Consider the following 27,365-nt stretch of genomic DNA (forward strand, 5'->3'; position numbering starts at 1 on the left):
AGAAAAGAAGTTAGCTGATTTTAGTGCGGCTAAAGACTCCTCTATTCTAGGCAGCGGATATGCGTCTTTGTGGGTGATACGGTTGATTTGTCTATAGTCCACGCACATTCTCATGGTGCCGTCTTTCTTTTTTACCAGAACCAGGGGGGCTGGCCAGGGGCTACAGCTATCTCTAATGACCCCAGCTTCTTTCATTTCTCTTAGCATGCCCTTGGCGTTCTGATAATGTGCAGGGGGTACAGGCCTGTGTCTCTCTTTTATTGGTGGGTGGCTCCCCGTGGGCATATGGATCTATCCCTTTTACTCTGCCGAAGTCTAGCGGGTGCTTACTAAAAATTCTCTGGTACTCCTGGACCACCCGGTAGACTCCTTGTTTTTGGTGCAGGGGAGTGGAGTCAGCACCCACATGGAGTTTCTGGCACCAGTCCTCCTTTTGTTTCTGGGAGCCATTACCCTCCGCCTGTGGAGATGGAGGCAAAGGCTCCACGGCCCTGATAGCTTTGTGTTCGACAGCAAACAGTTTGGCAAGTGTATCGTACCTGGGTAAGTGTACCTCCCTCTCTCCGATGTTGAGAATGCGAACGGGCACCCTCCCATGACGGACATCAACCACCCCCTGGGCTGTCAAAATGGTGGGCCTGCTGTCTGAGTACACGGGTTCTACCATGGCTTGGTAGTCTCTACCTCTCAACCCGATTGCAGTCTGACACCAGATCATCATTTCACTTTTGGGAGGCATGGAAATAGGGAATGGGTCACTCATTCTTACGCTACGGATCTCATCACCAGACAGTTCTACCTGCTGCCGTCTCATCAGGGCTTTTATCTCTTTGTTGAGGACTCTCTGTTGGCTGGAACTAGCATTCACCGCCACCTGTTGTAGAATTACAATTACCTCTGAAAGACAATTTTCAATCACGTTAGTACCCACAGTTATTTTAGGGTGACTTTCACGACGGTCAATGTCCACAATAATCACTCCCTGTGCTGGCAGTTCAACTTTACCAATCTTAATGGTCATCTCTTTGAACCCCATCTGCGGCACGGGAAGCCATTACTGGCGATGATGCTCAAGTCACTGTCTGGATACCGTGTTATATCAGCATCAGTCCAATACTGCTTAAAAAGTACATAAGGGATAGTGGTTACTTGCGACCCGGTATCCAGCAAGGCGCTCATTGTTATGTTCTGCTACCAGAGCTAAGGAAAGAGAGGAGATCTGTCCCTACGATAGAACTCAGCTTAATCCCTACGATGTAACAGGGGACCTGATCCTGCGATCAGACCTGCTAAAGTCCTAAGCTAGTCTGTACGGAGACCTATAGATGTGGGGAAGGAATCCCTACAAGTACTAAGGACTGGGAGGAAAATGGGACACCTCCTAACAGAAATAGTAGCAGACAGACGAACAAACAAAATATATAGAACATAGAGGTCCGTAGACCAAGCAAACTAACAGAGTTAGATACAGAGCACAGGCTAGCTAGAAAGTAGTTAAACAATGAAGTCCAGCAAAGCCAGAAGGGCGGAGCAGGATTAAATAGGCCAACAAGGTCATGTGACCAGCAAAGGAAAAAACCTAAGAGCAAGGTTCTAACAGTACCCGCCCTTCTAAGAGGATCCTCCGGATCCCCTAGGACCAGGCTTATCAGGAAATCTCCTGTGAAACGCTCTGATAAGTCTGGACGCGGAAACATCATCCGACCTCACCCAAGAGTTATCCTCGGGTCCGAAACCTTTCCAGGCCACAAGATACTGCAAACTACCTCTATACCGTCTAGAGTTAAGGATGCGAGAAATTTCATATTCCCCGTCCTCCACCACCGGGGGAACAGAGGCAGAGGCGTCACAATCCGATACAACAGCTTTTTTCAACAGAGAGACATGAAATACCGGATTAATTCTCCAGGAGGTAGGAACCTCCAACCTAACAGCAGATTGGTTGACAACCTGAAGCACCTTAAAGGGCCCTACAAACTTGGGACCCAATTTCTTAGAAGGAATCCTCAACCGCAGATTCCTAGAGGACAACCAAACCATGTCACCAACAGCGAACATAACCTCCTGTCGTTTCCTATCAAAGTAGTCTTTAGATTTTCTGTTGGCCTCCTGAAGATTACCACGCACATCCGTCCAAACTCTCTCCAAATCACCGGAAAAATTCTCCTCCTCAGGCACGGCAGATCCCAACTTGGAGAACGACCCAAATGACGGATGTCTCCCAGAACAACAAAAAAAAAGGCGAACAACCAGCAGAAGAAGATGTATGATTGTTCAGAGCAAATTCAGCAAGTGGCAGAAACTCAGACCACCCCTCTTGATTGTCTGCCACAAAACAACGCAAGAACTGCTCAACATCCTGGTTTTTCCTTTCTGTCTGGCCATTAGATTCAGGATGATATCCTGACGAGAACGACAAATGAACTCCCAACCTGTCACAAAAGGCACGCCAAAAACGAGCCACGAACTGAGGACCTCTATCAGAAACAATGTCAGTAGGAACGTCATGAAGTCTGACAATTTCCTTGACAAAGGCCTTAGCGAGAGTTTTAGCGCAGGGCAGTTTGACGAAGGGAACCAAGTGACACATCTTGCTAAAACGGTCCACGACCACCCAGATGACAGTAAAACCCTCAGAGGGGGGAAGGTCAGTTATAAAGTCCATAGCCAAATGTGTCCAAGGAGCACTGGGAACCTCCAAAGGACAAAGCAACCCCGCAGCAGGAGTATGTGAGGACTTAGATCTAGCACATATAGTACATTGGCGCACCCACTTAATGACTTCCTTCTGCCATCCAGGCCACCAAAAACTGCGACCCACCAGTCTCTTGGTCTCAGAGATTCCGGGATGACCTGCCAACCGAGATTCGTGACACTCAACAAACAAATCTCTCCTAAAGGTCCCAGGCACAAACAACCTCCCATGAGGAGTGTTAGATGGGGCATTCTCCTGTGCTTTAAGAATCTCATCTTCCAAAACGGAGTCCAAAGCAGCTATCACAACACCTTCTTGTAAAATGTTCTCCTCTTTCTCAGCACCGACTATGGGAGAAAAACTGCGAGACAAGGCATCCGCCTTAACATTCTTAGTACCAGGGATGTAAGTAACGGAGAAATTAAACCGCGAGAAAAACAGAGCCCACCTAGCCTGACGGGCATTCAGGCGCTTGGCAGCATCAAGATATATCAGATTTTTATGATCCATAAGAACCTGAACGGGAAATTCCGCACCTTCCAAGAAGTGGCGCCAGTGTTCAAATGCGAGTTTAATAGCCAATAATTCCCGATTACCAGTATCGTAATTCAGTTCAGTCTCCGAAAATTTTTTTGAAAAAAAGGCACAGGGATGTAATCCATCCCCGTTATCCTGAGACAATACTGCGCCAACCCCCACAGAGGAAGCATCAACCTCAACCAAAAACGGCTTAGTCACATCAGGCTGCATAAGGATGGGAGCAGAGGTGAACCTCTCCTTGAGATACACAAAAGCTTCAATGGCCTCAGAAGACCACTGAACCGCATCAGCACCTTTCCTGGTGAGATCGGTCAGAGGTTTGACAATACTAGAAAAATTTTTTATGAATTTTCTGTAATAATTGGCGAAACCCAAAAACCTCTGTATCGATTTCAAACCAATAGGCCTAGGCCATTCCTGTACAGCTTGAACTTTAACCGGGTCCATCTCAAAACCTTCGCTGGAGATAATGTAGCCCAAAAAACTAATTCTCTGTACAGCGAACTCACATTTCTCCAGTTTAGCAAAAAGCGAATTGTCCATCAATAACTGTAATACCTCACGTACGCTCCGCCAATGAGACTCCAGATCCGGCGAATAAATCAAAATGTCATCCAAATACACAACCACATTTTTGCCGATCAAAGGTCTAAGGATGTCATTAATAAGATTCTGAAAAAATGCAGGAGCATTAGTAAGACCAAAAGGCATAACCAGATTCTCAAAATGACCCACAGGAGTGTTAAAAGCAGTCTTCCATTCGTCACCCTCCTTCATGCGCAACAGATTGTATGCCCCCTTAAGGTCGATTTTAGAGAACCACTTGGCCCCCATTAACTGGTTAAACAGATCAGGAATCAATGGCAGTGGGTAAGGATTGCGTACAATAATTTTGTTAATCTCACGAAAATCCAGACAAGGACGTAAACCGCCGTCCTTTTTTTTTACAAAAAAAAATCCAACCGCCACAGGAGACTTAGAGGGCCTAATGTGACCGGCGGCCAAGCTTGTCTGTATGTATTCCTCCAAAGCCTTCCTCTCAGGAATAGTAAGGTTAAATAAACGACTTTTAGGAAGAGTCGCTCCAGGGACAAATTCAATAGAACAATCATAGTCTCTATGGGGAGGCAAAACCTGCGATTCCTTCTCAGAAAAAACTCTCCAAAAATCCTGAATAGGAACAGGCAATTCTTCCCTATCCAAAGCTGCAATACGCCCGTTACAACACTTGTCATAACATTTATGGCTCCAGGATTTAATTTCACTGGTAGACCAATCCAGTACAGGATTGTGAAATTTTAACCAGGGCAATCCCAATATTACTGGAGAAGGCAAGTTATTCAACACTACCAAATCCAATTTCTCATGGTGAACACCATTAATAGTGAGAGGAAATTCACAGACCTTGAGAGTAATATTCTTCAAAGGGGAACCATCCACAGAAACCACAGCAATGGGGGATGATAAAGGTTCGGGTTTTAAATTGAGTCTTTCCAAGAATCCCCCATCAATAACATTCAGAGTAGACCCACAATCAACAAACACCCGAAATTCCATTAATTTTTCCTGAGCAATCGTGGAAGCAGCTAAAAATACACCCTTGGAATTTAAACAGGCAATACGGGCATGACTGACCATTTTTTTTTCTTTCTTGATACGAAGCTCACAGTCTTTAATTAAATGACCAGATTTTCCGCAATAGAAACACAAGCCTTCAGAAAATCTGCGATCTTTTTCTTGAGAACGAGGTGCCATCGCTCCAATCTCCATCGATTCACCACAGTTGTTAGTACACACATTCTCATAACCAGAAACTGACATAGCCGAGGATTTGCTCTCATTAACCCTTGCACGCAGTCTCCTATCCACCCGTATAGCTAATTGCATAGCCTGTTGCAAATCTTCAGGTGTAGGATAAGCAATTAGCAGGTCTTTAACCCTTTCACTGAGCCCAGCAAGAAATAGACTTTTCAGAGCAGAATCGTTCCACCCTGTTTGAGTAAACCATCGACGGAAATGAGTACAATATTTTTCCACATTACCTGATCCCTGTTTCAAACATCTCAACTCAGTCTCAGCTGATGCGACACGGTCAGGATCATCATATAATAGTCCCAAGGCAGAAAAAAAACTATCCACTGAACTGAAGCATGTATCACTAGGTTGCAAAGAAAAGGCCCACTCCTGAGGCTCTTTGCGCAAAAGTGACATTATAAACCCTATGCGCTGGGAATCATCCCCAGAGGACTTGGGTCTCAAACGAAAATACAATAAGCAAGCATTTTTAAATGAAAAAAATTCTCGGTGTTCACCAAAAAATAAATCCGGCAAACGTACCTTAGGCTCCAAGAAATGTGCTCCAGGACAGTTACTCACGTGTTGACGGAGCTCAGTCACCTCCAAAGAGAGTCCCTGCAGGTGTTTAGCCAAATCCAGAACCGACACCATGATGGAACAGAAAAAAATCTTTCCTTAGAGCATTTGCTGGGCTGGACTTACTGTTATGTTCTGCTACCAGAGCTAAGGAAAGAGAGGAGATCTGTCCCTACGATAGAACTCAGCTTAATCCCTACGATGTAACAGGGGACCTGATCCTGCGATCAGACCTGCTAAAGTCCTAAGCTAGTCTGTACGGAGACCTATAGATGTGGGGAAGGAATCCCTACAAGTACTAAGGACTGGGAGGAAAATGGGACACCTCCTAACAGAAATAGTAGCAGACAGACGAACAAACAAAATATATAGAACATAGAGGTCCATAGACCAAGCAAACTAACAGAGTTAGATACAGAGCACAGGCTAGCTAGAAAGTAGTTAAACAATGAAGTCCAGCAAAGCCAGAAGGGCGGAGCAGGATTAAATAGGCCAACAAGGTCATGTGACCAGCAAAGGAAAAAACCTAAGAGCAAGGTTCTAACACTCATGGGGATACCGTCCAGCACCACGAGTAAAACCGGGCGCCCCCCAACGTACTTATTACGCCAATTGTAAGGGCCTGGTGATCTTATGCCTGGGGGTTGTCCCTCTGCCCCAGGTTGGACCCGTTTAAATTACAGTACCTGGAAATGTGTCTCGGCTGGTTGCATCAACGGCAAATGGGCTGTCCATCCTCTGCGTAGCGGTCTGTAGGCCTCCCTCGAAACGACAGGGTCCTCCTCTGTCGACGCCCCGGGACATCCTCCGGACTTGAAGCCAACTTGATGAGTCTTGACGGGTCCACTTGTAACGCCTGGACGGTCCTGGTCAACGCCGCGACGCTCCTGGTCAGCTCCTGGACTTGGTGATGCAGATCTTTCGACGGGGCTTGGTTCAGGGCCTGTGCATCGGCCCCCACAGAGTCCATAGAGGAGGGCGCCGCCTCCTGGTGGTAGGTGAGAGCAGGGCGCCGGGGGTTTATAGCGCCACTTGTTGCGGGTTCACGGAGCACCCTTATGGCCCTGTCCTTGAATTGGGCAAAGGTCAGATCAGGGTTCTGAAAGAACTTGAGGCGCAGCTGAGTCCTGTGGGCGCTAGACAGCAGACCTTCTATGAACTGTTCTGTTAGTAGCTTATCCGTATCCTGCATGCTGCCAGGGTCAGCTTGTTTGATGGCCCTCAAGGCTTCCTGCAAATTTAGGGCATAGTCTCTAATGCTGTCCTGTGCCCGCTGCTTACATCCATAGAACCGCATTTTAATTTCAGCGGAGGTACTGGTATCAAAGGTACCTCGCAGCCGGGCCACAATGTCCTTTACAGTCCTTTTCTCCTCAGCGGGCCATGACTTTACCTCCCGCTGGGCTGCGCCAGTTAGCTGCCCTGTCAGTATGCTAATCTTCTGTTCCTCTGTCAGGGGGTAAACTTGGAACAAACTGTACAGCCTTTCCTTAAAGTCAGTTAGGGCATGGGGCTCCCATGAATACTTGGGCAGCCAGGCCGCTCCAGGGATGTAAGGCAGGGAAAATGGCATCACCGCTGCTGCAGCGGCGCTGGTGGTAGAAGGTCCCTCCGCGTCCGTCATCTTCCTCCCCCCTAGTTAAGCGTGGCCTACCTTCCGACGATCCTCTTCTGTAGGCCGCGGCTCCGCTGGTGCTGCTCCGGACGAGGACCTTGCGTCGCGTCCTGGTGACGTCAGCGTCGCTCTCTCTCCCTTCCAGGACCTTGCGCAGCGTCGGTGCGTGGGGCGGAGCTTCGGGTCTCGCGTGGTTTGGACGTCCACGCCCCTCTTCTTCCCGCTCGGCGTCCTGAAGATGGCGTCCGATGGCGGGAAAACGGCTGAAGATGGCGGGAACCGATGGAAGATGGCGGGAAACGGCTCCGGATGGCGGGAAACCTCTTTTCAGGTGCGTGTACAGTCTTTTTCAGTCACGCAATACCCGTTTGTGGCGGGTTGGTTACTATCCTGCCGACTACGCACAAAACTGACTCGCCCCCTGGGCCGTGGGGCACTCGGAACCGGACTTCAGGGCAATGCTGGAAGTAGTAGTGGCGACCCGGTTCAGTGGCTCAGGGTGGTCAGACCAGTGGTAGTCTGCTATGTGCTGTAGGTAATGTCCGACTACGCCACCCGTGGATTGCGGTCAGGGCTAACCGCCGCTGCAGTGCAGACCGCTGGGGCTGATATAAATGTGCAGCACTGAATAGTTCAACTCCCCACGGGAGGAGTATGGCCCCAGGGCAGAATATATAATGGATGATGGGGGGGATGATTCCGACCGCGATAGCCAGGAAACGGAGGCCTCTTAAACAGTTCAGGGTCTTTATTAGAACAGGTAATATGACCCAGAAACAGGCCCGGCTAGGAGGGGGGCCTGGTGTCTGAGAACAAGTGGGAGGCTGGCCCTGGTCAGGGTGAGGGTGTAGGCCTACCGTGCTCTCTGTGCTCCTTCTGGCTATTTCCCTCCTTGTAGTGTAACAGCCCACGTTCCCGAGCTCACCGTGTCCTCTCGCCCGTATGGCTTGCAACTTGGGTCCCTTTCTACTCCCGGCCTGGTACGGCTTTGCTGGTCCCTTCTGCTGTGGCGGAGCCTCCGGGCTTCTTAGGCCAAGGAACATACAGTCCCCTGCGGACTGGTTATCTGCTGTAGGACGTGGAATCCTCACAGCCTCAGACACCAAAGTCTGGTAGAATAGTCTCTTCGTCTGCCAGGACAGGCGCACTTCGCCTCTTGTCCCTGGCTCGTGGCTCTCCTACTGCCACACGTCCTCTTAGGCTGCAACACAACTGTCTCTCTCTGCTCTGGAACACCTCTCAATCCAGAGACAGGTCGTCCAGTTCTCCCTAACCCTGCCCCCAGCTCCAGCTTTTATAGGGGCAGCCTGCTCCCCCTACTGGTCTGGGACAGGAGGTGCTGCATGCTAATGATCCCTGACTAGAGGACCTCCCCCTTGCTCTCAGACACAGCTTTATTATATTTGTGGCATCCAGGCCAGGGTGACACATATACACAAAATCCAGCCCGCATGTCTTCCTCTGCTTACTGTCACCAAATGGAAATATTGATTCCTGAGGCTGAACACATTCCAGGAGAAATTTGTGCATCTTAAACTGACGAGCAAGCAAATCTCTAATAAAATGCAACAATATAATCGACGTAACCAGTGCTCCATGCTGGAAAAAGTCTACATCCGTTAGAGCAGTGGACTCCACTCTACGTCCATTGGTCCAATAGTCTTTAGTCCATGGCCAGCTCCTCACATCTTATATCACAACCAAAACAGACAATGATTCAATAATTTGCATCATATTTGAATTCATACCAAGAAGTACAACAATGACTACACTGATATGACTTCTTTATCCAATTTCTGGTCTCAATGGCCACATGATGACTATGCTACAATCGAGAATGCAGAATGTATGGGCTCCTGGTGGTATATATTACTGAAGATATCAGAATGTATGGGCTCCTGGTGGTATATATTAGTGACAACAACAGAAAGTATGGGATCCTGTTGGATATATATTAGTGTAGACATCAGAATGTATGGGGTCCTGGTGGTATATATTAGTGAAGACATCATAATGTATGGGGTCCTGGTGGTATATATTAGTGAGGACATCAGAATGTAAGGGCTCCTGGTGATATATATTAGTGAAGACATCAGAATGTATGAGGTCCTGGTGGTATATATTAATAAAGACATCAGAATGTAAGGGCTCCTGGTGATATATATTAGTGAAGACATCAGAATGTATGAGGTCCTGGTGGTATATATTAATAAAGACATCAGAATGTACAGGGTCCTGGTGGTATATATTAGTGAAGACCTCAGAATGTATGGGGTCCTGGTGGCAATATATTAGTGAAGATATCAGAATATATGGGCTCCTGGTGGTATATATTAATGAAGACATCAGAATGTACGGGGTCCTGGCGATATATATTAGTGAGGACATCAGAATGTATGGGCTCCTGATGGCAGGGCCGGCATCAGCACCCGGCGTACCCGGGCAAGTGCTGGGGCCCTGGGCCATCAGGGGGGCCCACTCGCCGTCGGAGCCCGGGCCGCTTCCCCCGCATCTGTGCAGGGCTGCCGGTCCTGTCCGAGCCCTGCTCTGCTTCATGCAGCAGTCAGTGTGCTGTCAGTGTGCTGCTGCTCCACCAATCAGGCCCAGTGCTGTCACTTTCCAGACATGGCCGCACGTGTGGCGCTCCTGAGGGTTCGACCGCCACAGGGATGCTGCACCTCTTTAATGGGGTGTAGTGTTCCTCCTTTGAGGTAAGAACAGTGCGATGGTCAGGACTCTACCTCCACATCCAACACCACACTTCTCCCACCAGAGGGGTCTAGTAGGCACCAGGTGCCGCCTCTGCTGGGAATCGGGAGACTGGGGAACCAAGAGATACGGGAACCAACTAGTGGGTGAGGGTGGAGGATTCACATTTTAGTGACACTTTAAATGTGATATTTAATACACAGCCATCTTGGTTCTGGGTTCTTGGATCGTGACCTCCCTCCCTGAGCGTGGATCCTGTGTGGACCTGCAGAGGATGGAGGCACGGCCCTCGTACCCTGGCCTTGGGTCGAGGGGCAGGTTGAAGATAATTTATGTCTCAGCCCGGTCAAGGACCATGACCAAGAAGGCCCAGAGCTTAGGAGTGTAGCTCCACCGCAAATGGATCCCAGGGGGATGCAGACGGAGGGGTATACGCCACCTGTCCTCGCAACCTGATCTATTCAGAAGGATTCCAGCTGCAAGAGGGGTACCGGCCCCTGACACTTGACCTTGCCACTCTACGTCCTGGTCAGGGAAGTCCGGTAGGCCCTGAGGATCCCACCGGATAACGGAAGGAGCGGAGCTTCCACCCGCACCCTTTTTCTGAGTGAAGTTCAGAGGGAGACTCGGCCTATCTACACACACACAGACAGGAAAGGACCCGGTCTGAAGTCCAGGAACACTCTGGTGCGGGGTCCTGATTGAACACTGGACTTACTCGGAGGTTGTCGGACCCCCCCACCTCTGGTGACCGCAAAACTCCACGATGAGCAGGGAGAAGCCTTTCAACTGCAATCTCCACCGTGAGTAAAAACCCTGGAAGTTAACCCCTATGGCCTCCAGACTCTTTATTCTGCATTACACCGCACTACGCAGCACCAGACCTCCTAGACTACAACCCCCTCCATCCTGGCTCTCTCTGCCCTGAGGCCCTGCTCCGCCTGTGGGGAGTAGTAACAATGACGGCTGCCATAACATCCTGCCTCAGCGGCCTGCAGCAGCTCTGGTGGCCTTCACCAGGTGCCACAGGTGGCGTAGTCGAGATCAGCCACTCAACCCGGATAAGCCCATACCACCCCTTTTTAGTGTGACGGCCCTGGGCACGGAGCGGGTCCGGGCCACGGCTGCACCCCATCTACAACACAGGACCCGGCTCCGAGTCCCCCATCTCCGAGGGTAGGGCTTCCAGCGTCACACACACGCAGTGCGCTGTGTGGCTGTGTCTGGTAGTAATGATGCGGCAGGGGAGACACACAAGCAAAATTAAAGGCGTAGTGTCACCCCTGCCGCATCATTACTACCAGACACAGGCGCACAGCGCGCGGCCATGTCTGGAAAGTGACAGCACTGGGCCTAATTGGTGGAGCAGCAGCACACTGACTGCTGCATGAAGCAGAGCAGGACCCTGTACACATGACGGGTAAGCGGCCCGGGCCCCGACGGTGAATGGGTCCCCCTGATGGTCCAGGGCATGTGACACGCCGGAGGTCCTGCACTGCCACATGACTGAGGAGCTGGACGGGACACATGCCAGGGGGCAGGTGAGCGAGGCTTCCCCAATCCTCATATAAAAAATATTTCTAATGTGTGTGTGCATGTATGATGTGAATGTCTGTGTATGTCAGTGTGTATGACTGTATATATATATTTATGTCTGTTTTATATGCTTTTAAGAATCTGTTAAAATATGTATGTGTATGTATCTGTGCGTGTCTGCGTATTGTATGTGTGTATATCTGTGTACCATGTGCATGTCTGCAAACCGTGTGCGTGCGCATGTCTGCCTACTGTGCATGTGTGCATGTCTGCATATGTGAAGGATGAGGGGACAGGCTGGGCCCCGTGTACTATAACTATATTTCTCCGCCGTATCTGTGCATCATGAATGGTGGTATGTGCTAAAGGAGCTCACTGAGCCTCATTCTCCGGGGCCCACGAAAACCTGGAGCCGGCCATGCCTGGTGGGTATATGTTAGTGACAACATCAGAATGTATGGAGTCCTGGTGGGTATATAATAATGAAGACATCAGAATGTATGGGGTCCTGGTGGTATATATTAGTGAGGACATTACAATGTATAGGGTCCTGGTGGTATATATTAGTGAGGACATCAGAATGTATGGGATCCTGTTGGATATATATTAGTGAAGACATCAGAATGTACGAGGTCCTGGTGATATATATTAATGAAGATATCAGAATGTATGGGCTCCTGGTAGGTATATATTAGAAAAGACATTAGAATGCATGGGCTCCTCGTAAGTATTTATGAGTTTGTATGAAGGTTTACTGTGTATACACATGTCTATATGTATGTATGTGCATTTATGTGTCTGTATGTATGTGCTCTGTGTATACATATAGGTGTGTGTGTGCTCAGTGTATACATGCGTACATGAGTGTGTGCACTATGAGTGTGATACATATAGCCATGGTCGAAAGTGTTGGCACCCTTGAAATTTTTTCAGAAAATGAAGTATTTCTGCCAGAAAATTATTGCAATTACACATGTTTTGTTACACACAAGTTTATTTCCTTTGTGTGTATTATAACAACACAAAAAAAACAGAGAAAAAATGGCAAATTGGACATCATTTTACACAAAATCCCAAAAATTGACCGGACAAAATTGTTGGCACCTTCAACTTAATATTTAGTTGCACACCCTTTGGAATAAATAACTGCAATCAATCGCTTCCATCAACATCAACCATCAACAAGCTTCTTACAACTCTCAACCGGAATTTTGAACCACTCTTCTTTTGCAAACTGCTCCAGGTCTCTCATATTTGAAGGCGCCTTCTCCCAACAGCAATTTTCAGATATCTCAAAAGGTATTCAATGAGATTTAGATCCGGACTCATTACTGCCACTTCAGAACTCTTCAGCGCTTTGTTTCCATCCATTTCTGGGTGCTTCTTGAAGTATGTTTGGAGTCATTTTCCAGCTGAAATACCCATAACCTAGGAAGCAAACCCAGCTTTCTGACACTGCGCACTACATTGCAACCCAAAATCCATAGGTAATGTTCAGATTTCATGATGCCTTGTTCACAGTCAAGGCACCTAGTGCCAAAACCAACAAAACAAAACCAAAACATCTTGGCACCTCCTTTTTTATTTGCTAAGCAGTAGAATGATGTGCTTTACCAAAAAGCACAGATTTCATAATACTTTGCACAAAGTCAAGGCACCCAGTGCCAGAGGCAGCAAAACAACCCCAAAACATATTTGAACCTCCACCATATTTGACTGTTGGTACTGTGGTACAGCAGAATGATGTGCTTTATCAAACAGCTCATCTATCCAGAAGACACTTTTTAAAAAGGATTTTGGCTTACTAACATACAATTTGGCAAACTGCAGTCTATCTTTTTTATGTCTCCGTGTCAGCAGTGGGGTCCTCCTGGGTCTCCTACCATAGTGTTTCATTTTATTCAAATGTCGACAGATAGCTTGCGCTGACACTGATGCACTCTGAGCCTGCAGGACAGGTTGAATTTCTTTGGAAATTGATTGGGGCAGCTTATTCACCATCCAGGCCATCCTGCGTTGCAACCTTTCACCAATTTTTCTCTGCCGTCCATGTCCAGGGAGATTAGCTACAGTGCCATGGGTTGTAAACTTTTTCATTATGTTTCGCACTGTGGACAAAGGAACATCAAGATCTCTGGAGATGGACTTGTAAGCTTGAGATTGTTGATATTTTTCAACAATTTTGGTTCTCAAGTCTCCAGACAGTTCTCTTCTCCTCTCTCTGCTCTCCATGCTTAGTATTGCACACAGACATAAAATGCAAAGATTGAGTCAATTTATCCCCTTTTTATCTGGTTTCAGGTGTGATTTTCATTTTGCCCTCAGCTGTTACTTGCCACAGGTGAGTTGTTTACTCACAATTTTGGAAAGGTGCCAGCAAATTCTGTTCAGCCCATTTATGGGTTTTGTGTGACATTATGTCCAATTTGCCTTTATTTCTCTGTTTTTTTTGTGTTGTTCCAATACTCACAAAGGAAATAAACGTGTATAATAAAACATGTGGAGTTGCAATAATTTCCTGGGAGAAATACTTCATTTTCTGGAACAATTTCAAGGCTGCTAACACTCTTGGCCATGACTGTATGTATGTGTGTAACATACAGTGTATAAGAAGATGGAAGTATTGCCAACATTTCCCCTTGAAGACACGTGTATTGTTGCATTGTATTTTATGTGTGACCTGTTGGGACTTGTCTACCATTAGTCTGCTGGAAGTCAAGGAGTGAGCAGTACCGTGTAGTGACTGAACGAAAGTCCATTATGGTAGAAGTAGGCCTCACGTGCAGCGTACAGTCGGGTGGTGAAAGAGGATGTGGCCGGCTGTGGCAGTTGATGGAATTGGTGGAGCAGAGATGGGAGGATAACACAATGGAGGGGGTGGTCGCCCACTTAAAGGGAAGAATGGTAGGATCGCACGGGGAACATAATCGCGGGCCGTGTCAGCCTCTTTCACAGACTGCGATGGAGGAAGAAGAACCCGAGGCCTGCAGCCTGAGGGTGCGCTAAGGCCGGGTGGTCTAAACAGAGAAGACCACTGGGTCCCCTGAGGAAAAATCAGATGCGGGACTGGCGTTGGAGGTCTCGCATCTGATTTTTGGACAGTATATACTTCTCCCTATGTTATTGTCCAGTAAAAGACAGTTTATGTTTGAGTGGTGCTCTCATTAAAAGACTGTACAACATCTGGTCCTGGCCAACATGTTTGCAATCTCCCAACGAACGATCAAAATGCCGCTCATTCATTGGGTGATTGGATTGTTTATGCTGGAATAGAAAACATTGTTCTCAGCAGCACATCGCCCAGTGAAAACTGTAGATGTGCTGCTGATAACACGATACTGTATAGGGACAGATTGATCTATCAGGGACCATTCTGTTCCCATCATTCTTCATAAACCTGTGTAAAGTGGCCGGGAAAGAAGCGCTGACTGACTTCAATATTGTCATTCACGCTCATTTAACGGCCTAAACTCAGCCCATGTAATTGCAACCTTAATAATTGAGTGTGATGGTGCAATCTGTTAGCATTTAGGGCCCCGGTTAGGTTTGTCTAAAACTGGTCCTGAGTTTAGGTTAATAATAAATAACATTGGTAACCAAGGACACAGTAGCACCGGGACACAGGAGAATTCTCCGGTGGGCCCGCGTCCTTGGCGGGCCCCTGAGCAGCACTCATGGGGCCCGCTGGTTAACATGGCCGCTGGTGCTCCTGCACCGGGGCCCGAAGGTGGAGGGGGGGCCCTTGCAGTGCGGTTGATGAGGGCAATCTGGCCTGCTTCGTGGACCCCCAGGCCTCATAGTGTGCGGCAGGCAGGGAGCGATGTGATCCCTCCCGCTCCGTTGTTGACGGGAGGAAAATAACAGCGGAGCGGAGGGATCCGTCCTGTGCTTCCTGCCTGCCACTTTCTCCCTGACACAGACTCGCGCTGCTTGATGACATCACCATGCAGCGCGAGCCTGTGTCAGGGAGAAAGATGGCGGGCAGGAAGCCGAGGATGATGCTGCGGGGGAACGAGCAGAGAGGGTAAGTGTTTTTTTTTTTTTTACTAATACAGTGATGATGGAGGAGGTGGAGGGGAGATGAGGGAGAGCAACAATTATGGAGGAGATGGAGGGAGATGAGGTAGAGCAATGGTGATGGAGGAGGTGTGGGGGAGATATGGGAATGGTGATGGAGGAGGTGGGGGGAGATATGTATGGCATTGTGATGGAGGAGGTGGGGGAGATATGGCAATTATGATGGAGGAAGTGGGGGAGATATGGCAATGATGGATAAGGTGGAGGAGATATGGCAATGATGATGGAGGAGGTGGGGGAGATATGGCAATGATGGATAAGGTGGGGGAGATATGGCAATGATGATGGAGGAGGTGGGGGAGATATGGCAATGATGATGGAGGAGGTGGGGGAGATATAGCATGGCAATTATAATGGAGGAGGTGGGGGAGATATGGCAATGATGATAGAGGAGGTGGGGGGGATATGGCAATGATGGAGGATGTGTGGGGGAGATATGGCAATGATGGAGGAGGTGTGGGGGAGAAATGGCAATGATGGAGGAGGTGTGGGGGAGATATGGCAATGATGATGGAGGAGGTGGGGGAGATATGGCAATGATGATGGAGGAGATGGGGGAGATATGGCAATGATGATGGAGGAGGTGGGGGAGATATGGCAACGACGAATGAGGTGGGGGAAGATATGGCAATGATGATTGATAGGTGCGGGGAGATATGGCAATGATGATGCAGGAGGTGGGGGAGATATGGCTATGATGATGGAGGAGGTGGGGGAGATATGGCAATGATGGTGGAGGAGGTGGGGGAGATATGGCAATGATGGAGGAGGTGTGGGGGAGATATGGCAATGATGATGGAGGAAGTGTGGGGGAGATATGGCCATGATGGAGGAGGTGTGGAGGAGATATGGCAATGATGATGGAGGAGGTGGGGGAGATATGGCAATGATGGAGGAGGTGGGGGAGATATGGCAATGATGATGAAGGAGGTGGGGGAGATATGGCAATGATGATGGAGGAGGTGGGGGAGATGTGGCAATGATGATGGAGGAGGTGGGGGAGATATGGTAATGATGGAGGAGGTGTGGGGGAGAAATGGCAATGATGGAGGAGGTGTGGGGGAGATATAGCAATGATGATGGAGGAGGTGGGGGAGATATGCCAATGATGATGGAAGAGATGGGGAGATATGGCAATGATGATGGAGGAGGTGGGGGAGATATGGCCACGATGAATGAGGTGGGGGAAGATATGGCAATGATGATTGATAGGTGCGGGGAGATATGGCAATGATGATGGAGGAGGTGGGGAAGATATGGCAATGATGATGGAGGAGGTGGGGGAGATATAGCATGGCAATTATAATGGAGGAGGTGGGGGAGCTATGGCAATGATGGAGGAGGTGTGGGGGAGATATGGCAATGTTGATGGAGGAGGTGGGGAGATATGGCAATGATGGAGGAGGTGTGGGGGAGAAATGGCAATGATGGAGGAGGTGTGGGGGAGATATGGCAATGATGATGGAGGAGGTGGGGGAGATATGGCAATGATGATGGAGGAGATGGGGGAGATATGGCAATGATGATGGAGGAGGTGGGGGAGATATGGCAATGTTGATGGAGGAGGTGGGGAAGATATGGCAACGATGATTGAGGTGGGGGAAGATATGGCAATGATTGAGGAGGTGCGGGGAGATATGGCAATGATGATGGAGGAGGTGGGGGAGATATGGCAATGATGGAGGAGGTGGGGGGGAGATATGGCATTGATGGAGGAGGTGGGGAGGATATGACAATGATGATGGGGGAGATATGGCAATGATGATGGAGGAGGTGGAGGAGATATGAAAATGATGGAGGAGGTGGGGGAGAACAATGATGGAGGAGGTGGGGAGAGCAATCATGGGGATGGGGGAGAGCAATGATGGGGATAGGGGAGAGCAATGATGGGGGATTATTTGGACGCTATATACTGTTAATATGTGGTCTGGTCATGGTGTGGTGGTATTTCTCCCTTGTATGTAGTATTATTTGGTCACTATGTGGTGGTAATATGTTGTCTGGCCACGGGGTTACTGTATTTCTCCCTTGTATGTAGTATTATTCGGTCACTATGTGGTGGTAATATGTGGTCTGGTCACGGTGTGGCAGTATTTCTCCCTTGTACGTGGTACTATTGGTGTTGGTATAGTGGATTGTGTTGTGTATGGCGGTCATTTGTTCTCCCTGATATTAATTAGAAGATTCTTTATTTCCATTAGTGATTAAATACTTGGAACAAGATGCACTCACAGGGGTTCTCCAGGGAAAACAAGTAATCACCTCTCCACAGGATAAGTGATAAATTAGTGACTAGTGGGGGTCTGACTGCTGGGACCCACACCGATTGGTAGAATGTGGAGTTTTTATCCCATTAGACTGGAGCTCATGTGCGACTTGACCACTGATCCATTCATTCCCTCAGTGGCTGTTCTTGTCTTTTTCTGGAAGCCACAAAGAGAATGAATATCCTGTCAGGGATAAAATGTCCCCATTCTTCCGATCAGTGCGTTTTCCAATGTTTGAACACAAACAATCAATAAGTTGTCACTAATCCTGTGGAGCCCATGGATCGATGATAACTTGTTTTAACCAAAGAACCCCTTTAATGCAAACTATCGTAATTGTACATCCCAGTTATGGTGGCGCACAGTAGTTGTGCAGGAGCCGCCTGTGATTTACAGTCGACACTCCACTATAACGGGGATAACAGCTAACGGGTATTTGCATATAGCTGTAGGGTGGGCCCTTAGGATCAATTCCTCCTGTGGACCCCAGACACCACAGTCCGACATTGTTGGTAACCTAATGGGTCATATACCCGATAAGGTGCTCAACTATTTTTTAGGGATAGTGGTTTAACCTCTTAACTCCGAACACCAGCATTCTTTAACACCTCCTAATAATACTATGTTAAATATTATTTGTATTCCAAAGTTATGAGCTTTAAAATGTGGAGATTAAAAAAAAAATTGCCATGTCAGAAAGCACCAACCCAGGCAGACGTTTGACAGGTGAAGTGTTATTTTTTGGGGGATAGTAGGAAAAACAATAAAATATAAACGTAGATTAACAACGGATTACAATAATGTATTATTTCTCAGAATTCATTGCCATTAAAAGGGAGAATCTGTCTGACTCCCAAAGTTTACAAATTTTCTCAGTAATCGTGATGAGATAAAATTCTCACAAGGTGACGACACTGAACCCGCTTATTCTCACGTGATCTAAGATTGCCAGACTCATAGAGATGACAAAACGGGAATCGGCCACTTCCCTGCATGTCTCAGAAGTGGCTGTTTGTATAAATGAGACCTAATTCCACAGGAATATTGCTTTCTTTAAGGCAAAAGACGTAAAATTTATTAAAGTGAATCTGTCACCAGGTTTTTGTTACCTCATCTGAGAGCAGCATAATGTGGGAAAATAGACCCTGATTCCAATGATGTATCACTTAGTTTCCTGGGTGCAGCAGTTGTGACACAATCAGAGTTCTTAGATGTAGAATGTAGCAGAGCTTAGAAAGCTAACCCCGCCCACACCAGCCTCTGTATGTACCTAGTCTATTGACAGTGAGCTGATTATCACAGGAGGGGGGCGTGGTCAGACTAGCAGTTGTGTGAGACCTAGTCTAGCAGTGATAATATCCTGGTGATAGAACCTTCGTTGTAAATAAACAACAGTACACAAGCTGATAATTGACACATTGCTTAATTCAGTGTTTTAACACCTACATTATGCTATCCTCACATTACATAGCAAAAAAAACTGCTGACAGGTTCTCTTTAAGTGTGACATTTTATCACAATTTAAATATTATTGGGAACATCTACTTTTCTCTGTTGGTTTTCCACAGATATATTGCTGAAGTTACAATCACATAATAGCAGGGGTTATCCAGAAAGAGTTTTTCAAAAATACTCTAAGCTCTTAGTGGCAGAACATAGTATAAATGGTGAATTTCTGTATTATTATTATTATTATTAACCATACACTGACACCTAGTGGTCACAGAGTTAACTGTTGTTAGGGTGAGAGAAAATATACTGTACCAGACAATCTTCATATCAGTGATATTGAGTTGTGTGTTTCATTTATAATTCAAGTAATAATTTTTTTTTTCATAGAAAATATTTTTTTTCTTTTACATAGGAAACAATATTTAATTAGTATACTAGAATACTGGCTCCTATGTATAAGAATGTAGATGGGCTATTTCTGATACCAAAAATGTTTGAATGATTAAAATTTTTATATTTATTTAACGGTTTTCTACTTTTACTTTATTTTTTAGTCCCCTTAAGAGACTTGAAGCTGCATTTGTTTGATCACTTATACTATAAAACATCAGGGCTGGTGCATATACATCACTGGAGACACTGGGCTGGGGTATATACATCACTGGAGACACTGGGCTGAGGCATATACATTACTGGAGACACTAGGCTGGGGCATATACATTACTGGAGACACTGGGCTGGGGCATATACATTACTAGGGAGACTTGACTGAGGCATATACATCACTGGAGAGACTGGGCTGGGGCATATACATCACTGGATACACTGGGCTGAGGCATATACATTACTGGAGAGACTTGACTGAGGCATATACATCACTGGAGACACTGGGCTGGGGCATATACATTACTGGAGACACTGGGCTGGTGCATATACATTACTGGAGACACTGGGCTGGTGCATATACATTACTGGAGACACTGGGCTGGGGTATATACATCACTGGAGACACTGGGCTGGGGTATATACATTACTGGAGGCACTGGGCTGGGGTATATACATCACTGGAGACACTGAGCTGGGGTATATACATTACTGGAGACACAAGGGTGGGGCATATACATTACTGGAGACACTGGGCTGGGGCATATACATTACTGGAGACACTGGGCTGGGGCATATACATTACTAGAGAGACTTGACTGAGGCATATACATCACTGGAGAGACTGGGCTGGGGCATATACATCACTGGAGACACTGGGCTGGGGTATATACATCACTGGAGACACTGGTCTGAGGCATATACATTACTGGAGACACTAGGGTGGGGCATATACATTACTGGAGACACTGGGCTGGGGCATATACATTACTGGAGACACTGGGCTGGGGCATATACATTACTAGAGAGACTTGACTGAGGCATATACATCACTGGAGAGACTGGGCTGGGGCATATATGTGGCACCCCAGGGGTCTGGTTTCCACAGTAATAGCAGTATTACGTCTGTGAGCAGGTGGGAGGTCTCCTGGGCAGGAATCCTAAGCATGCCACACCTCCTGCCCAGTCCTGGGAGGGGAAGAACTTCCCCTACATAAACTGGGGCTGAGGCAGGGTTAGAGAGAGGAGTTCCAGACAGAGACGGAGTCTGGTCTGGACACGCAGAAACAGGGACAGATAGACATCAGGAGCTCTGTAGGAGCCAAGGAGAAGCGCCAGGGGCTGGAGCTGTGCAGAGCTCGCCCTGGGAGAAGGTACTAAAACCGGACACAGGAGTCCGAGGCTGTGGGGACTAAGATATACCCAGCAGCAGAATCCATCCGGCAGGGGATTCCAGGTCCTCTGGCCATAAAAGCCCGGAGGCTCAGTCACAACGAAGGGACCAGCACCGCCATCCCGGAGCGGAGGCTAACAGGAGGCCCCAGGTCACCAGCCATACGGGTGAGCACCACACGGTATACCCAGGGACGTGGGCTACTTGTAACCGCCGAAAGCAGGGTAGCCAGGAAGGGTACAGACTAACGGGAAGGCCTACAACTCCACCTGGCCAGGGGAACTCCGGCTTACTCGCAGACTAACCAGGCCCCAACTACTAGCCAGTACTCCCGGTGAAATTTGCCTTGTACCATCAGTAAAGGCCCTGAACTGTACCCTCGCGTCTCCGTGCTTCCTTGTCGCACCGTTAGTGCTGGGACATCCACACCATCACTCCCAACATCATCCACATCCGCTGCCCTGAGGCCATACCTCTCCTGTTGGGGGTTATATCAACATTGCTGCACACCTATACCACCGGCCTCAGCGGTCTGCCCTGCAGCGGCGGTTTCATAACCGCATTCAACGGGTGGCGTAGTCGGACACTAATACCATCATACCAATAACTGCCACTTAGTTTGACCACCCTGGGCGCGGACCGGGTCACCGCCACACGAAGACTACTACCCCCATCGGATCTGGCTCCGGGTATCCCCCGCGCGCGTGCGCGCCGCACTACAGCACTGACCCAGGGGGTGAGTCAACTTTGGCGTAGTCGGCAGGATTACGTGCCCGCAACCACCGGGTACTGCGTGCCTGAAAAAAGAGACTTTTATACTTACCTGTGGTGAAGTTTCCCGCCGTCCGGAGTCGTTTCCCGCCATCTGGAGCCGATTCCCGCCATCGAACGCCATCTTCTGCCTTCTTCGCGCCATCCGTGGAGTTTTCCCGCCATTGGACGCCATCTTGAGGGCGCCACGCGGGAAGAAGAGGGGTGTGGACTCCGAAAGCCCGCGAGAACTGAAGCCCCGCCTCACGTACGGACGTTGCGTAAGGTCCTGGAAGGAGCCCAGCAGACGCCGACGTCACAGGAGCGCGACGGAAGGTCCTCAACCCTGACGATCCACTGCGGAGCCGCGGCCTACGGAAGAGGATCATCGCAAGGTAGGCCACGGTCCACTAGGGGGGAGGAGGATGTCGGATACGGAGGAGAGCTTCACCGCCACAGCCGCCGCCAGCGCCACCGCTGCTGCGGTCATGCCTTTCACCATGCCCTATATCCCGGGGGCAGCCTGGCTACCCCAGTACTCAGGGGAGTCACATACCCTAAATGACTTCAGAGAAAGGCTGGATAGCCTCTTCCAGGTGTATCCCCTCACGGAGGCGCAAAAAGTGAGCATCCTGGTGGCCCAATTAATCGGGGCAGCCCAAAGGGAGGTAAAGTCCTGGCCACCTGGGAGGAAGAGGACTGTCAGAGACATACTAACCCGGCTGAAAGACACATTTGACACCCGCACCTCAGCCGAAATAAAACTAAGATTTTATGGGTGCAAACAACGGGCACATGAGAGTATAAGAGACTATGCTCTAAACCTACAAGAGGCCCTGAGAGCCATTAAGCAGGCAGACCCTGACAGCGTGGGAAATGAAGATAAGCTGTTGACTGAACAATTCATTGAGGGTCTACTGTGCAATGTCCACCGAACCCAGTTGCGGGCAATGGCCTTACAGGACCCTGACCTGGACTTTGCACAGTTCAAGGACAGAGCCATCCGGGTGCTCCGAGAACCGGCACCAGGTGGCGCTGTGACCCACAGGCGCCCTGCTATCACTTATCACCAGGAGACGGCGCCCTTGTCTGCAGGGCCTGTGGGAGCTGATGCGCAGGCTTTAAACAGTGACCCGGCTACAGACCTGCACCATCAGGTCCAAGAGCTAACTAAAAGCGTTGCCGCGCTAACCCGAACTGTGCAGTCTTTACAGGTTTCTACTGCAGGGAAGATCGAGCTGGCATCCGGACCGGAGGACATCCCGTGGCGCCGACCAAGGAGGACCCCACCGGCCAGAGGAAGACCCAGCGATCGATACAACGAGGACGACGACCTATTTGCCGCCGCTGCAATCAACCCGGACATGTGGCAAGGTACTGTCATTTAAACGGGCACAACCTGGGGTAGAGGGCCAACCCCCAGGCATAAGACCATCAGGCCCATCAAACTGGCGTGATAAATACGTAGGGGGACGTCCAATCTTGCCTGTGGTACTGGATGGCATTCCTATGAGTGCCCTACTAGACACTGGGTCACAGGTCACCACCATCCCGTACGTGCTCTTCAAGCAGTACTGGAATGATTCGGACATAACCCGCTACCCAGACGACGACCTGAGTATCATCGCCAGCAATGGTCAGCCCGTGCTGCAGGTGGGATTCAAGGAGGTGACCATTAAAATCGGTAAAGTCGAACTGACGGCACAAGGACTGATTATAGTGGACATAGACCGTCATGAGAGTCACCCTAGAATCACCCTGGGAACCAATGTAATTGAAAATTGTCTTGCAGAGGTGATTCTCATTTTACAGCAGGTTGCCAAGAACGCCAGTTCCGGCCAGCAGCGTGTGATCCAAAAAGAGATCCGGGCACTGATGAAGCGGCAACAGGTGGAACTATCTGGTGGTGAGATAGGTAGCGTGAGAATGTGTGACCCGTTCCCTATTGCCATGCCCCCAAAAAGTGAGATGATGATTTGGTGCCGGGCAGCTATTGGTCTAAGAGGTAGAGACTACCAAGCAATGGTAGAACCTGTCTACTCAGACAGTAGGCCCACCATTTTGACAGCACGGGGGGTGGTCGATGTACGCCATGGGAGGGTGCCCGTTCGCATCATAAATATCGGTGAGAGAGAAGTACACCTGCCCCGGTATGCCACGCTAGCTAAATTGTTCACCATAAACCAGAATTCTGTACAGGCCGTGGAACCCTTGCCTCCATCTCAACCAGAGGAAGGTAACGGCTCTAAGAAACCAGTGGAGGACTGGTGTCAGCAACTACATCTGGGTACTGACTCCACTCCCTCACACCAGAAACAAGGAGTCTATCGGGTGGTTCAAGAGTACGAGAGAGTGTTTAGTAAACACCCGTTAGACTTCGGGCGAGTAAAGGGGGTAGAATACCACATCCCCACGGGAGACCATCCTCCCATAAAGGAGAGATACCGACCCGTACCCCCTGCACACTACCAACACGCCAAGGGGATGCTTAGAGACATGAAGGAGGCTGGGGTAATCAGGGACAGCTGTAGCCCCTGGGCAGCTCCACTAGTCTTAGTGAAAAAGAAGGACAACACTATGAGAATGTGTGTAGACTACAGGAAGGTCAACCGTATCACACACAAAGATGCGTACCCGTTACCAAGGATAGAAGAGTCCTTAGCTGCATTAAAATCTGCTAACTTCTTCTCTACTTTGGATCTCACTAGCGAGTACTGGCAGGTTCCTGTAGCAGAGGCAGACCGGGAGAAGACCGCATTCACCACCCCGATGGGTCTCAGCGAATTTAACTGTATGCCGTTCGGGCTCTGCAACGCACCAGGAACCTTCCAACGGTTGATGGAATGCTGTCTGGGACACCGGAACTTCGAGACGGTCTTGTTATACCTGGACGATGTCATCGTCTATTCCAAGACCTACGAGGACCACCTGAAACACCTGGCAGAAGTGTTCGAAGCTCTGGCAAACTACGGCCTAAAGGTGAAACCCTCCAAGTGTCACCTCCTGAAACCAAAGGTGCAATACCTGGGACACGTGGTGAGTGCTGACGGAGTGGCTCCTGACCTTGATAAGATCACCGTGATCAAGGACTGGCCAAGACCCTCCAGCATAAAGGAAGTGCGGCAGTTCCTCGGGTTGGTAGGCTACTACCGAAGATTCATTCCCGGTTTCACCAAAATGGCAGCCCCTATGCAGGACCTCCTGATAGGTCAATCTCGGAAAGCCAAAAACCAGAAGCCGCCCTTTAGGTGGGAAAAGCTGGAAGAGGAGTCCTTCTGCCAGCTGAAGATGGCCCTCACGGGGGATGAAATCCTGGCATATCCAGACTACAGCCAGCCCTTTATCCTCCACACAGACGCAAGCAACATCGGGCTAGGAGCCGTACTGTCCCAGATCCAGCAAGGGAAAGAACGGGTAATCGCTTACACCAGCCGAAAGCTACGGCCCACGGAGAGGAACCCTGAGAATTATAGCTCATTCAAGCTGGAGTTCCTGGCAGTAGTGTGGGCAGTGACCGAACGTTTCAAGCATTACCTTGCCTCCTCCAAATTCATCGTGTACACGGATAACAACCCATTGACACACCTGGACACTGCAAGGCTCGGTGCTCTGGAACAGAGATGGATGGCTCGCCTGTCCAACTTTGAATTCACCATCAAATACCGGGCAGGACGCTCAAATGCCAACGCGGATGCCCTGTCTAGAATGCCGAACTTACCGGACGTAGGGGAAGATCCAGAAGATCTGGAAGAAGTTGAGTTCCCTGCGTTCCACCGTCATGGGATTACCCTGTATTCCCACCGTGTGAAGGACAGGCGCTCCGCGACGTTCAATCCCTTGCCCCACTACAACTGGGCGGAGACGCAAGACAGTGATCCTGCAGTCCGTCTGGTGAAGGAAATGCTGACCCAAGCCGATGCCAGTCTGGACCCAGACGCCCCAGAGGAGACTAAGCAACTGTGGAAGGAGAAAAGTAGGCTGTTCCTCTACAGGGAGAAGTTGTGCCGGAGAATGGTTAACTCTCGAACACATGAGTTGACCTGGCAGGTAGTGGTCCCCAGACGAGACGCGGCTATGATTCTGGAGGCGTACCACAACGGAGCAGGACATTTCGGGTGGAAGAAGCTGGAGTTCTTATTGCGTGAACGGTTCTACTGGGTAGGCATGAGAGGAGCCATCGAGAGGTGGTGCAGAGACTGTGGACCGTGCCACCTAAGAAGGAAGGACCGTGCCAGCCAGAAGACTCCCTTGCAGCCCATCATCACCCGACAGCCACTGGAACTGGTAGCCCTGGACCATGTGAAACTGGCTCCAAGCAGATCTGGGTATGTCTACGCCCTCACAATCGTAGATCATTACTCCCGGTTCCTGGTGGTGGTCCCGGTCAAGGACTTAACGGCTCAAACAGCAGCTAGAGCCTTTCAGCAGCACTTCTGCCATCCACACGGGTACCCGGACCAAGTGCTGACAGACCAAGGGCCAGCCTTCGAAGCGGAAGTCTTCCAGGAGTTCTGCAACCTGTATGGCTGCACGAAGATAAGAACAACGCCCTATCACCCACAAACTAATGGACTCTGCGAGAAGATGAACCAGGTGGTGATAGACCTCCTGAAAACATTGCCCCTGGAAGAACGCAGTATGTGGCCTGAGAAGCTGCCTGATCTGGTGGACCTATACAACCACATCCCTGTAGGTTCTACCAACTGTACCCCGGCTTACCTAATGAGAGCGAGACCTGGTAAGCTGCCTATCGACCTGGATATGGGAGTCCTGACGCCCGAGGACACCTCGCCAGAGGCAGACTGGGATACAGAACGGCAGCAGCAGTATCGGAAAGTACAGGAGAGCGTCGAGCGAAGTCTGTCTCAAGCTAGAGAAAGGCAAGAGAAGGCTTATAACCAGTATGCTCCCGCTGTTCCCCTGGTACCTGGAGAGCAGGTCTTGAAGAGGAAAAGACGGCTCCACAAGTTGGACGACCAGTGGAAGAAGGACCCGTACACCGTACTGCCATCAAGCCATGAGAACCCAAAGATTTGCGTGATCAGTAAGGATGGAGGAGAAACCACAACCGTTGTCTCCAGAGACCACCTGAAGAAGTGTCCCGAGCAGCTGCAAAACCCTGAAGAAGAAGATCAAGAAAACCCTCGACCCGCAGAGGAAAGGGAAGAAATGATCAGGACTGTACTCGGAGACTTCCCCCGGTCTTGGACACAAGTAAACGGTGCTGTCGTGGTACCCGTCCTCACCTTTCTCCAGCCAGCCCCGCAGGTGCCTACAGAGGAACCAGTAGAGCTGGAAGAGCAGCCGGCCCAAGAGGCAGAAGAGTCCACACCAGCAGTACAGGAGGATCAACCCTCTGCTAGTAGTGAGCCTGCCGTGCCCCTAGTGAGCCAAAGAGTGCGCAGAAAGCTGCCCAGCCTGCCCATAACACCTCCTACATCCTGTAGTGCAGGACCAGTTAGTGAGCTCCGTAGGTCCACTAGGGTTACCAGAGGCCAGATGCCCGTACGTTGGAGAATCTAAGTTGGCTAGTTGCTTTAACTATTTTATGTTTACCTGTTTTGTTGTAGCCGT

This window comes from Phyllobates terribilis, unplaced genomic scaffold, assembly GCF_046119375.1.
Source record: "Phyllobates terribilis strain yellow unplaced genomic scaffold, ASM4611937v1 Scaffold_5__5_contigs__length_657084704, whole genome shotgun sequence".
Taxonomy (NCBI): Eukaryota; Metazoa; Chordata; class Amphibia; order Anura; family Dendrobatidae; genus Phyllobates; species Phyllobates terribilis.